Source organism: Salmo salar, chromosome ssa16, assembly GCF_905237065.1.
Source record: "Salmo salar chromosome ssa16, Ssal_v3.1, whole genome shotgun sequence".
Lineage (NCBI taxonomy): Eukaryota > Metazoa > Chordata > Actinopteri > Salmoniformes > Salmonidae > Salmo > Salmo salar.
The window spans coordinates 28843207-28852870 of record NC_059457.1 but is presented as its reverse complement, the minus strand read 5'-3'; positions in this window follow the sequence as shown (position 1 = coordinate 28852870).

Below are 9664 nucleotides of genomic sequence, written 5' to 3'. Positions count from 1 at the left end.
AGTTCAAGAAGAGAGAAAATATTTACCAAATAGTTGAGGTAATTTGTACATGTAGGTAGGGGTGAAGTGACTACGCATAGAAAATAAACAGTGAGTAGCAGCAGTGTGCAAAACAAATGGGGGGGGGTCAATGTAATAGTCCGGTGGCCATTTGATTAAATGTTCAGCATACTTATGGCTGCTGAATGGAAGCTATTAAGAAGTGCTTTGGTCCTAGACTTGGCGCTCCGGTACCGCTTGCCGTGCAGTAGCAGAGAAAACAGTCTATGACCTGGGTGACTGGAGTCTCTGACAATTTTATGGGCTTTCCTCTGACACCACCTATTATATAGGTCCTCGATGGCAGGAAGCTTGGCCCTAGTGAAGTACTGGCTCGTTCGCACTACCCTCTGCAGTGCCTTTCGGTCAACTGCAGAGCAGTTGCCATACCAGGCGGTGATGCAACCGGTCAGGATGCTCTCGATGGTGCAGCTGCAGAACTTGTTGAGGATCTGGGGACCCATGCCAAATCTTTTCAGTCTCCTGAGGGGGAGCAAAACACACTGCCAGTTCTCTGACCTCCTCCCTATAGACTGTCTCATCATTGTCGGGGATCAGGCCTAGCACTGTAGGCCTCATCAGCAAACTTAATGATGGTGTTGGAGTCGTGTTTGGCAACGCAGTCGTGGGTGAACAGGGAGTACAGGAGGGGACTAAGTACACACCACTGAGGGGCCCCTTGTTGAGGATCAGCGTGGCAGACGTGTTGTTACCTATCCTTACCACCTAGGGGCGGCCCGTCAGGAAGTCCAGGATCCAGTTGCAGAGGGAGGTGTTTAGTCCCAGGGTCCTTAGCTTAGTGATGAGCTTCGTGGGCACTATGGTGTTGAACGCTGAGCAGTAGTCAATGCACAGCATTCTCACATAGGTGTTCCTTTTGTCCAAGTGGGAAAGGGCAGTGTGGAGTGCAATTGAGATTGCGTCATCTGTGTATCTGTTGGGGCAGTATGCGAATTGGAGTGGGTCTAGGGTATCCGGGAGGATACTGCTGATGTGAGGCATGACCAGCCTTTCAAAGCACATCATGGCTACCGACATGGGTAACGGGGTGGTAATCATTTAGGCAGGTTACCTTCACTTCCTTGGGCACAGGGACTATGGTGGTCTGCTTGAAACATGTAGGTATTAAAGACTCAGTCAGGGAGAGGTTGAAAATGTCAGTGAAGACACTTGCCAGTTGGTCCATGCATGCTTTGAGTACACGTCCTGGTAATCCATCTGGCAGCGGTTTTATGAATGTTGACCTGTTTAAAGGTCTTGCTCACATCAGCTACCGAGAGCATTATCACACAGTCATCCAGAACAGCTGGTGCTCTCGTGCATGCTTCAGTGTTGCTTGCCTCGAGGCGAGCATAAAAGGCATTTAGCACATCTGGTAGGCTTGCGTCACTGTGCAGCTCACGTCTGGGTTTCCTTTTGTAGTCCGTAATAGTTTTCAAGCCCTGCCACATCCGACGAGCTTCAGAGCCGGTGTAGTAGGATTCAATCTGAATCCTGTATTGATGCTGTGCTAGTTTGATGGTTCGTCTGAGGGCATAGCGGGATTTCTTATAAGCATCTGGATTAGTGTCCCGCTCCTTGAAAGCCTTTAGCTCGATGCAGATGTTGCCTGTAATCCACGGCTTCTGGTTGGGATATGTACATACGGTCACTGTGGGGACGACGTGGTCGATGCACTTATTGATTAAGCCAATGACTGAGGTGGTATACTCCTCAATGCCATTGAATGAATCCCGGAACATATTCCAGTCTGTGATGGCAAAACAGTCCTGAAGCTTAGCTTATCTGACGCGGATGACCACTATTTTCCATTGATTGCATGTTAGCAGGTAGAACAGAAGGCAGTGGGAGTTTACTCGCTTGCCAATGGATTCTCAAAAGGCAGCCCGATCAGCGTCTTTTTTTCCTCAGTCTTTTCTTCACGCAAATGGCGGGGATCTGGGCCTGTCCCAGGAGAGCAGTATATCCTTAGCTCCGGACTCGTTAAAGGAAAAAATAGCAACACTGTACAAAATAAATTAAAAAATAAGTTATGAACAGCGCAAATAAAAAATAGGACAATTGGTCAGGAGCATGTAAAACGTCAGCCATCCTCTTCTGCACCATCTTAAATACGCCTCTCTAACATAGAGCAGGCATTGGTGTCTGTTTATTATTGATTCAGTCCCGACGATAGTCACACGTTGAGAGGGAAAGGGTTCAACTAAGATAATGCATTATTCAGCAAATGTTGTCATTTCTAGATCTGCCTCTGTTAAAAGCCAATGCAAAATATACACTGAGAGTACATTCTTAGAAATAAAGGGTGCTATCTAGAACCTAAAGCGGTTCTTCGGCTGTCCCCATAGGATAAGCCTTTGAAGAACCATTTTTTGTTCCAGGTGGAACCTTTTTGAGTTCCATGTAGAACCCTTTCCACATAGGGTTCTACATGGAAGCCAAAATAATTATTCCTGGAACCAAAAAGGGTTCTACTGAGAAACAAAAAGTGTTCTATGCGGACTAAACATTAGGAACACCTTCCTAATATTGAGTTGCACCCCCTTTTGCCCTCAGAACAGCCTCAATTCGTCGGGGCATTGACTCTACAAGGTGCCGAAAGCGTTCCACAGGGATGCTGGCTCATATTGACTCCAATGCTTCCCACAATTTTATCAAGTTGGCTGGATGTCCTTTGGCTGGTGGACCATTCTTGATGCACACATGAAACTGTTGTGATTGAAAAACCCAGCAGTGTTGCAGTTCCCTGACATACTCAAACCGGTGCGCCTGGCACCTGCTAGGCACTTATAAATCTTTTGTCTTGCCTATTCACCCTCTGAATGGCGCACACACAAAATACATATCTCAATTGTCTCAAGGCTCAACAATCCTTATTTAACCTGTCTCCTCCACTTCATCTACACTGATTGAAGTGGATTTAATAGGTGATATCAATAAGGGATCATAGCTTTCACCTGTATTCACCTGGTCAGTCTATGTCATGGAAAGAGCAGGTGTTCCCAATGTTTTGTACACTCACTGTATTACAGGTTCCACATAAAGTCTAGTCTATTGAAATGTATTTTTATAGAGATTTAGTAATAGCTTGGATAAGCATGACAGATCTCTATGTATGATTCATAATACAACAGCTTACACAGATCAGAGTAGAAGATTCATATTTATCCAGTCATATTTTGTGGATTATCTGAAGTCTCCATGCAAGGTGGCTTCTGTTGACATAATCTGTATTGCACTGTAATTTCCCCTCTCACATGAATGACAAATAATGATCTTTACCTCTTTCACCCACATGTATAATTTCTGCAATGTGTACCAACATTTGGGATGAAGCGATATGAATGTTTGATCAAATACTAAACACAAAATGGCAACACAGGCTCTTTCTATGACAACTAAACCAAAGATTGGCATGGTGTCAATGTATATTCTGTTGTTAATTTTGGGACTGTCAGTGAAGTAATTTCCCTTATATATTATTTGACTAAAGACAGCCATCTACGATAATGTGCATTCCAAAGTCTGTACAAAGTGGCAGCTCATCTAAATGTGGGAAATTATAGTCCATGTCTTGAGAAAATTGGGATCTGCCCTCTCCATTTGGGAGACGTTATGCAGCAAGAAATTCACAAGACAGCTGTTTTATTGAGATAAGCCTCTATACTGTGGGATAAATTAGCAAGACCAAACATGCAAATAGCAGCAGGCCTGTTGTTCTCCAACCCATACTGCAATGCAATGTTTTTGACAAACCACATGCATTATTCCAAGGACCATTCTGTTCGCTGTGTATGGCTCTGCACTAACCAATGTTCCTAATGGTCATTAAGTTTGACATGCAGTGTCATTCAGTCTGATATTCTCTATTTTGCATCAGGACTGTTTATACTCGCAGTCCATACACATTCCCTCGTCCGGTTTGGTACATGTCTAGAATGAAACATTGCACATAATTCTCACTGGATCAGTGTCTGGGCTTTTAAAAAAAAGATTCACCTTCACTGCCTAGAATGAGAATGTGTTTTTTTAATGAGGGTGTAAGCATTCTACTCCGTACCTCAGTGTGTAAGGTTCTGCCAATTTACGGCTTTCCTGCATGTCACATTGTTACTGACTACGTCTGAGTAATTCTATGCAGTGCCTGCTCTCTACATAACACCAGCAAATAGATTAAATTAATTCTAACTTCTCATTATCAATGACAATGATGCTGGGCATCCCCCCCCTCATTTCAGACGTGATTCATCCAGTCTATGATACCTTTGAGTCCAATTTCATTTGAGTTTGTACACCAGCTGTGAAGAGAAGACATGGACCCGTCTTCATTTTTCTTTGTTTGCCGTTGTATTCAATTTAGTTTGATATCTGATACTCAGATTGGGAAATAGCACATAATTCTTTATTCAGCTGAACAAGGCGCCTAATACATAATGTATGTGTAATATATGCAGTCCATATCAGTGTAGTGTGTTTACACTCTGTGAAGGCCTCCAGGTCAAACTGGTAACAATGAAATCAGATTTTAATGTCTATTTATCTTCTTGATGGAACACATTTCCTTTTCATATCGACTTTGTCTTGAAACATGTTTGTTTTTTAGTATGTAAGCAAATTAGATTTTTCTTACTCATGATTCAATAATACAGTCAATAATACCATAATGTAATCATTCTAAAATGTATGAAAAGAAAAGAAAATGTACCTGTGTTGTTTTACTCGTGCTCTGACTAGAATGTATGTCATCATCTCTGTGATCTGATCTCACACCCTTATACAGTGTCACATCCGAGTGACACATTTTTTGGGCAGTAGCCTATTGTTTGACTTACAACACTGGCATCAATAGTTTGACTCATGGATCAGAGGACAAACAAAGATACACTACAGGGCCAGGGGTATGTGGACACCCCTTCAAATTAATGGATTTGGCTATTTCACCCACACCCGTTGCTGATAGGTGAATAAAATCGGGCACACCGCCATGTAATCTCCATAGACAAACATTGGCAGTAGAATGGCCTTACTGAAGAGCTCAGTGACTTTCAACATGGCACCGTCATAGGATGCCACCTTTCCAACAAGTCAGTTCATCAAATTTCTGCCCCGCTAAAGCTGCCCCAGTCAACTGTAAGTGCTGTTATTGTGAAACGTCAAAAAATTGCCTGTTCATGGTTGCAACATCCACTACTGAGTTCCAAACTGCCTCTGGAAGCAACATCAGCACAAAAACTGTTCGTCTGGAGCTTCATGAAATGGATTTCCATGGCCGAGCAGCCGCACACAAGCCTAAGATCACCATGCACAATACCAAGTGTCGGCTGGAGTGGTGTAAAGTTAGCAGCCATTGGACTCTGGACCAGTGGAAACGCGTTTTCTGGATTAATGAATCACGCTCACCATCTGCCAGTCTGATGGACAAATCTGGGTTTGGCGGATGCCTGGAGAACTCTACCTGCCTGAATGCATAGTGCCAACTGTAAAGTTTGGTGGAAGAGGAATAATGGTCTGGGGTTGTTTTTCATGGTTCAGGCTAGACCCCTTATTTCCAGTGAAGTAAAATCTTAAAGTTACAGCATACAATGGCATTCTAGACGATTCTGTTTGGGAAAGGCCTTTTCCTGTTTCATCATGACAATGCCTCTGTGCTCAAAGTGAGGTCCATACAGAAATGTTTTGTCGAGATCAGAGCCCTGGTTTATCGAGATCAGAGCCCTGAACTCAACCCCATCAAACACCTTTGGGATGAATTGGGATGGCAACTGCTAGCTAGGCCTCATCGCCAAACATCAGTGCCCGAACTCACTAATGCTCTTGTGGCTGAATGCAAGCAAGTCCCAGTAGCAATGTTCCAACATCTAGTGGAAAGCCTTTCCAGAAGAGTGGAGGCTGTTATAGCAGCAAAGAGGGGACCGACTCTATAGTAATGCTCATGATTTTGGAACGAGATGTTCGACAACAAGGTGTCCTCATACTTTTGGTCATGCGGTGTACAATGCAAATCACTGGCAGTATTAATACCTAAATTGCAAACAGTCTCAAGCATGGCTTCTCTATTGCCATTGGTCACCAGTATGTCACTCAGTATGTCACTTCTCTATTGCCATTGGTCACCATTGGTCACTCATGGTGCCTCCATCACCTCTCTCTCTCTGTCCTGACGTGTCATGATAAAGATGTCAGTTCAGATGTGAGCTTTGGGAAAAATTGACCAGTGGAACTAGTGCCCTAGGGCTGTTGGTACAGTGGGGGGGGGAGTATTTGATCCCCTGCTGATTTTGTACGTTTGCCCACTTACAAAGAAATGATCAGTCTATAATTTTAATAGTAGGTTTATTTGAACAGTGAGAGACAGAATAATAACAAAAACATCCAGAAAAATGCATGTAAAAAATTGTAGAAAATGATTTGCATTTTAATGAAGGAAATAAGTATTTGACCCTTCTGCAAAACATGACTTAGTACTTGGTGGCAAAACCCTTGTTGGCAATCACAGAGGTCAGACGTTTCTTGTAGTTGGTCACCAGATTTGCACACATCTCAGGAGGGATTTTGTCCCACTCCTCTTTGCAGATCTTCTCGAAGTCATTAAGGTTTTGAGGCTGATGTTTGGCAACTCGAACCTTCAGCTCCCTACACAGATTTTCTATGGGATTAAGGTCTGGAGACTGGCTAGGCCACTCCAGGACCTTAATGTGCTTCTTCCTGAGACACTCCTTTGTTGCCAAGGCCGTGTGTTTTGGGTCATTGTCATGCTGGAATACCCATCCACGACCCATTTTCAATGCCCTGGCTGAGGGAAGGAGGTTCTCACCCAAGATTTGACGGTACATGACCCCGTCCTTTGATGCGGTGAAGTTGTCCTGTCCCCTTAGCAGAAAAACGCCCCCAAAGCATAATGTTTCCACCTCCATGTTTGCCGGTGATGGTGTTCTTGGGGTCATAGGCAGCATTCCTCCTCCTCCAAACACGGCGAGTTGAGTTGATGTCAAAGCGCTCCATTTTGGTCTCATCTGATCACAACACTTTCACCAGTTGTCCTCTGAGTCATTCAGATGTTCATTGGCAAACTTCAGACGGGCATGTATATGTATTCTTGAGCAGGGGGACCTTGCGGGCGCTGCAGGATTTCAGTCCTTCACGGCGTAGTGTGTTACCAATTGTTTTCTTGGTGACTATGGTCCCAGCTGCCTTGAGATCATTGACAAGATCCTCCCGTGTAGTTCTGGGCTGATTCCTCACCGTTCTCATGATCATTGCAACTCCACGAGGTGAGATCTTGCATGAAGCCCCAGGCCAAGGGATATTGACAGTTCTTTTGTGTTTCTTTTATTTGCGAATAATCGCACCAAATGTTGTCACCTTCTCACCAAGCTGCTTAGCGATGGTCTTGTAGCCCATTCCAGCCTTGTGTAGGTCTACAATCTTGTCCCTGATATCCTTGGAGAGCTCTTTGGTCTTGGCCATGGTGGAGAGTTTGGAATCGATTGATTGATTGCTTCTGTGGACAGGTGTCTTTTTTACAGGTAACAAGCTGCGGTTAGGAGCACTCCCTTTAAGAGTGTGCTCCTAATCTCAGCTCGTTACCTGTATAAAAGACACCTGGGAGCCAGAAATCTTTCTGATTGAGAGGTGGTCAAATACTTATTTCCCTCATTAAAATGCAAATCAATTTATAACATTTCTGACATGCGTTTTTCTGGATATTTTTGTTGTTATTCTGCCTCTCACTGTTCAAATAAACCTACCATTAAAATTATAGACTGATTCTTTCTTTGTCAGTGGGCAAACGTACAAAATCCGCAGGGGATCAAATACATTTTTCCCCCACTGTATGTTTCTTTGCCCGTTCAACACAATTAATGACCACATCATTTCTTATCGCCCATTAATAGAAAAACAGAAGAAGTCTCTTGATAACATTTACTGTATTGTAGCACTGCATTTTATGAAGGTTACATATTATCAAATGCAACTCTTTATTTATTTATATCTATTGTTCTTCTAATTTGTGAGGAGAATTACACTTAAATAATTGCCGTACTCTCACCTGTCAACTGTAGTCGTGGATTAAGTTAATGCATTTTTCATGAAGTCCACAGGACTAGGGATTATCTCGTTAAACGCTGTGTGAAAGAGAGATAAATAAACATATTTATTTCAGTTGGCACAACAATCACAGGAGGGGGTGTGCTTCTCTGACAGCCCTGACAAATCTGTCTGGTGTATGTCTGCAAAATGCACAGACACCTCAGCAGATATTCAGCTCACTGACAACTGCCTGATTAACTTTTGGCACCTTGTTGTTATGCTAGGTAGTAGACAGGTGGGCTAGGCAGCCATTAGGCAGTCAAAATGCTAGCATCCCGTCATATTCAAGTCAATGTAAACACTCATTTAAGAAATAATCTCTGTAATTTGTTAGAGAATCCTGAATAATTATCTCTGTACCTCTATAATCCCCTAAACACTTGTTCTGTCAATACATAGTTCAGTGGTCAATTTACCACTTAAAGTAACACATTACAACATTATCCACATTTTGTAAGTGACAAATTGAAAAAAACTTGTATGACTGATTGTTACTGTTCAATGTTTGGTATTAGGTGAAATTTAACATTATGTGGGTTCTGCACCTATTTGCATTCCTGTGCAAACAAATCAGAATCTGGAATATCCACCAAGCAAAAACAGAGCGATGGCTGAGAATGTAGACAAACCTGTATCCAAACAGAGGCTGTCATCACAAGCTTAGATATACGAGAGGTTCTAATGATAAGCAGATGAAATGAATAATGTTTTTGAAAAAAGGTTATTGTTTATTGTCATACAATACTTAATATTTAATTTGCGGCCAAATGCAAGGGAGGCACATATAGCGTGCAAAATTGTTGTGATCTTAGCTATGTGCTGAAAAATAACTTTAAAAACAAACCCAGACATATGATGTCCTTGCAGTTGACCTTTGAACATTAGGAAGACAGTTACTCTTTCCTGTATAGCTCTCTGATGGCTCATTCCTCCTTTTTCACTGATGATGGGGAAAGTAAAAACATTGAGAGGAGCATTAACCTAACAGAACCCATATTAATTACCCTGGTTTATTTATCTTCTGTCGCCACCATTGTTTTTTCTTTTGTTGTCCCATGTATGACCCCAGTCTGTTATATAAGTTTGATTATCATGTATAGCCAAGGTGACATTTACACACAAAATGTGATTTAAAGTTATCATTTATAGAGCTAGAATGGTGTCAGATAGAGGGGTATTTACTTTTACCTTGCATTTAAATGCCAACATACACATTACAAAGGTGTTTCATATATTAGCCTGACCCTTCCAACATCTTATCTGCCACCTTAACCTTTAAGCAAAATAAATTAGATAAAGCTTTGAAAGTGCAATCAGAAATATTTCCTTTTCAAAACAGTGTCAAAGCGACACTTGTAGAAATGTAAGGTATAGAACAGGGTGATACTATTACAGGTTAATACTACTTGATAGAGCAGTGTCTACATCATTACATCTGGATTCATCATATAATGAAACACTATTAATGCTGCGCTGTAATGTGTTCCGTAATGTTTTATGGCACAATAGATAGCATGGGCTAGTTAATGCAGTA